Source organism: Falco cherrug, chromosome 8, assembly GCF_023634085.1.
Source record: "Falco cherrug isolate bFalChe1 chromosome 8, bFalChe1.pri, whole genome shotgun sequence".
In the NCBI taxonomy this organism is placed as follows: domain Eukaryota; kingdom Metazoa; phylum Chordata; class Aves; order Falconiformes; family Falconidae; genus Falco; species Falco cherrug.
The window spans coordinates 61,983,311-61,988,502 of record NC_073704.1 but is presented as its reverse complement, the minus strand read 5'-3'; positions in this window follow the sequence as shown (position 1 = coordinate 61,988,502).

Genomic DNA, 5,192 nt, shown 5'->3' with positions numbered 1-5,192 from the left:
TATTTTTCAGAAACTGTCTTTCTGAATAGCTCATGTTTTCTGCACTTATTGCTTCTGCGTTTTTTTTTTCTTAGGGCAGTTAACCTCATACTTTTTGGAGTAGGGTCATGTGTGCAGTAACTAGTGCTTGTGGTTTTCTGCTGGAAATGCAGTGAGGTGCAGCTCAAACTCAGTTAAGAAATTCACAGTGAAGATGTTGGGTAAATGAAAACAGAAGCAAAATGCCTATAAGGCAGAGAAGAAGAAACTCTCAAATTAACAAATACACAAAGAAAAAATAGTGGAAAGAAGTGGAAAATAAAAGCTTGGAGAAGACACAATTAAGTAATGAAAAATGTTATATTTAGTTCTTTCCAAGTGCATCCATGGATACAGACAAGGTCTTCATAAACATCACAGTTTGGGTGCTTTCCAGGGAATCTTCCCTGTACAGATCCCTGTTGGTCACCAGTTGTTGGAAGAGCTCAGGGATGCTGTATTTTTTTTACTTTTTTTTTAATACTTGTCAGCAGAGCTTGTTCTGTTTCTGCCCAAGCTGATACACTACCAGCTTTCTAGGTTGCCTTGTGCTTTCAGTGCTTGAGTAAACAGTGGTATTTTGGGTGGATAAGTGATACAGGTATTTGATACAGGATCATGAATGAGTTTTTGCTTGCATGTCGCAGTAATGCAATGTAGTCGCCACGCAGCGGTGGTGGTGAGGGGTGATACTCTGGGGCTGTTGCCGTTCTCAGGGAACGGGACATTGGCACTTCCAGGTGGCAGTGAAGTAGGAGAGGACTGCTTTGTAGGTGAAGATCTGTGATCTGGAAGAGATGGTGAACCCAGGGAGCGGCTGGAGGCAGAGAAGGGGAGCCCTGTGCCACCATTCCCATGGCAGCCTCCAACCACTGCCTGTGGTCCTGGCCCCAGCAGGTCTGCACCAGTGAGGGGAGGGAGAGAGCAAGTCTCAGTGGCAGCCCTGCCAGCTCCCTTGCTCTCCATGTACGTGGCCCACCAAAGATGCAAACAAAAAAATATTCCTCACCACCTTGTGAAGGGTACTAAGGACATCTCGTCTGCCACAGTGGTGGCTGTTTGCATGCGAGAACTGATGGAGCACAAGAAGCTGCTCTGTATGCACGCTGAGTGGGCGAATAGGTAGAGGTTCTGCTCCACACCCTAGCCAGAATATCAGGAGAGGAGGACTAAATCCAGTGTTCTGGGTGGGAAACAAAAATTCACAGCAGATGAAAAATGCGTGCAGTCACAGTTCAGAATTTTGTACTACCCTAACTTTATATTGCACATCGTTGCCACCCTTTGTTTTGTTAAATAGTTTAAGGCTTACTTTACACGTTAGTCTTTATGCTGTAAAAGTTGTAATCAAAATGTAATGAGTGTAGATCACAGCCTGGCATGTTCCGTAGCTGTTCCCTGTCCTGGTTGCTTGAGATTTTACTTGTACAATTAAAGCAGTGCAGTCTATTTAATGTACACTTGGCTGCTAATTTAATAAAAGATTCTGAGGCTCAAAGTGCCATCTCTAGGAGCTTTTCTCACTTATGTCTTCCAAGTGGAATACAAAGAAGTAAAGATTATTTGTTTAAGCAATTTTAGCTTTGCTAAAATTCTGCGATTGTAATAGCTGAATACAAAACAAACACCAAAGATAGGATTTGGGATTTTCATAAAATAAGAAAAAGATTGCTGGTTTCTTAGGGGGAGCGAGCACACTGTGCTATTTCAGTCCTTCAGTAAGAAACGGCGGTTACTGCAGCAAAGCCAGTGACAGAGTTAGAGAGACAGGTACGTGTATCTGTGAGGATGCAGCCTGTGTAGCGTGGCAGAATTAAGAGTTTAGATTTCTGCCATGGACGCATTGGTGGTGCGTTGCTGAACACCTCTATTAAGAGAGCCTTCTCTGAACTGGCCTCAGTAGGCCGGTGGGGTGGTTCTCTGTGTCAGTGTGAAACCAGCCCTTGCACAAGCCTGCTCGCAGGGAGCTGCTTGTGAAGGTCGTGCGCAGCCCCTTTGCGTTCTCTGAGCGTGAGCACTGGGCCCTGTGTGCGCGTTCTGGCCTCCTCACGTGACGCTCGAGGAATGCACTTTCCTTTGATTATTTTTCTTGACCCAGATCTCTTCCAAATATGGTCTCAGCTTAAACAAGTTTGTGTTCTTAGAGCTCGGCGTTTGCAGAAGAAATTCTGGCTTCCAGCTAACCGGCTGTAGGGGGGGAGTGGAGGCAGAGAGCAACCTAAAAATGTAAAGATAAAAGGCACGCAGCTGGACTCAAACTTGTCCCAAAATGTACATTTTGTAAAATGTTTATATAGTGCTAGGGCAGAAGATTTGTTTTCATAATTTTAGCTACAGTGGAAACAATTGAAATAAATGACCATTAGTCTGAGTGATTGCCACCCAAACATTGCTTCTTTGAGACACTTCTCATCTGAAACAAATTTAAATGTTTTTCTTTAGTCGAACTCGGAGATACAAAATTGTCAAGCTGGCCAGCATAAGCAGAGGTAAATGAATTAGTATCTCAGAACTAAGTAGTTCTAGTGAGCTAAGAAATTGTTAATAACCTACTGTGGAGTCAGCGTATGATTCTTAAGTTATTTTATACTTTGGCCATTCTAAGTACCAAGTTCATCATCACAAACACATTTCTCAGAACAATAAATACCACTGGGCATCCGTTGTGAAACTACCCGCTGAGCAAGGAAAACATTACACTTAATGAAAATCCTTGATCTTAACTAAAACCTACGTTTCCTCCGCCAGTGCATGTCAGCAAGCAAATGAATTTGTAGAAGTTATCAGCTCCAGCAATTCACAGTTAAATAGGCAGAAGGTTGCGGCAGTTACGGTTCTGAACTCTTCCAGCTTGCTCAGCATGCTGCGTAGCTGAGGACCAGGGAGAAGCTCCTGTGCTGGCAGGAGGAGGAACTTGTGCTTTTAGGCCCTTCCTCTCCTTTAAAATTTGGATCCTCCAGTGAGATCTCCAGTAAGGGAGGAAGGGAATGGGACTTTGTGGTCCAGATGTAGAAGAGGGCAGCATTTCATTGCATCTTTTACTTTACAGATTAATTAATGTAATCATTTGCTACTGCTAGTGATGGCAGTCCTTTAGAAGAAGAAGAAGAGGAAACAGATTCACAGCCTGAATAACAGCTGTGCTTCAGGCCCTGGGGAGCTTTCACAAAATAAGATAGTCACAGACCAATTTATTTTTTGTTCTGTTCCTCTTTTTATTAGCGCAGCGTACAGATGAGGAAACCGGACCCTGTTGCTACCAGATTATTTGAGGGCACAAGAGCTGGCTCATCTGGCGTGGGTCTGCCCGGAGCACGATACAGAGCGCTCGCGCGGCAGTGCCTTCACGGAGGCATGTCCAGCTCCAAGGCCAAATGTTCAGATCTTGCTCTTTCACAGCTTCTTGGGATGGAACCTGTCACTGCTTCACATTACAAGTTTGCTCCTCTGTACTATCTGACTGCTTCTGCGTTCTGTTGCGATCACGGTTTCTTCTAGATAAATCAGGGGCCTGAGCCCAGCCTGACTTCTATCACCTTCCAGGCTGATATTAAAAGGAAAATACCAGGATACCAAACAGGTATTGAACTCTACTGCTTTTGATTGGCAGTAGCGTTTCCAACAAGAATTAAAAACAGCATAAAGATGAGGTTTGTAAATAAAGTGAATCATTTGCTAAATTAAGCTAAATAAATGCTGCCTTTCCCTGCTGCTTTTTTATATTGCAAGTGAAGATTCCTGCATGCGTTAGGAAGCACTGGCAAAAAACTGAACCATCATCTTGGCAGGATGTTTCACAGCAATTTTTGGCCTGAAGAGCTCCAAGTATTGTAGAAATGGAGTATCATGGGGTTGGAGTATAGCAGTCAGCTCCCCAAACAACAGCAGGAGAGGAAAATATTTAGAAAAACAGAATTAGCTATTTGTAAAAGCTGTGGGTTCTTTTGAGCCTGGTCCTTCGTGTTTTTATTTTCTAAGACCTCATCTAAAATCTTTCAGACTCTTTCATATGTCAGTCATTTAAGAACTTACATGCTCATACAGACCCTGTGATTTGAAGGTGTATGTGCTACTGTCTATCGATGGCCCAAACCAGAGGAAGGTTTGGGTGAATACACAGTGGCACTGTTTGTTACGGTCATTAACAAATGTGGATAAAAAATTCTGTTGTCATAGCCCACCACAGAGTGGGCTGTCACATTGTTTCTCTGAAAATGACCTTGACAGCAAGAGGTTAGATGGTGAAAAGCCCTAGGCACTTAAAATTCCAGTTTCTATGGGATCTGTTTTGAAATAGTTGAAGTTGCTATTGCCACTCAAAGGTATAAAGTCTTGTTTATAGTGAAGTGCCATTGCAATACTAAACTCTTGAGACCATAGATGGATGAAACAGGGCAAAATATTTAATAATCAACAGCACTTCATTGCAGCTGGTGCTGTAAGATGCCAGTGGAGTGGCTAATGGTACGTGGACTCGACCCTGCAAGAGTTACGTTGGAAATGACTGCCTTCTTCAATGCAAAGCCAGCAGTGAAAAAGAACTCGCCTAATACATTATTTTAATGCAGTCCTAAAGCTTGGCTATTCTATAATGGATTACAACACGTGTATTTTTGGAACAGAATATACCACACTCCTCCCTTCAAATAAAAGTAACGGGAACACCAGGAATCCTAAATCAGCTTCCATGAATGTGCTTAACCATTTACAGTATTTAAAATATACAGGACATGTTCCATGGCTTCTTTTACTATAAAGTCCATGATTTACCATTAGGAGCCAGATGCAAAGACGAACATGAATAACGCTACTCGTGGTGAAGAACTAGAATGAGAGCTCAGTGCAGGCACTCCCCTGCCTCGTCACAGGCTCAGGGTGATGGGGATGGCTTGCCTGCACTCAAGGCCACTGCACGCCATTGCAGCTGGCCTCGCAGCCTGCCCGGCGGCCCTGCCTCATCCCGTGTGGGCAAGCACGGTGCCGCCGGGGGGAGGCCGGACTCGCCTTGCCCCTCGCCTCTCCCTGCTCGCCTCGCACCTCGGCCGCCCGCCCGCCGCCTCCCGTCCCGCCCGCAGGACAAAATGGCGGCGGGTGCTCGACACTGAGCGCCCGGGAGGCGGGAGGAGCGCCCCGCCGGCCCCGCCCCGCGCACGCTCGCAGCGCGCCCCCGCTGC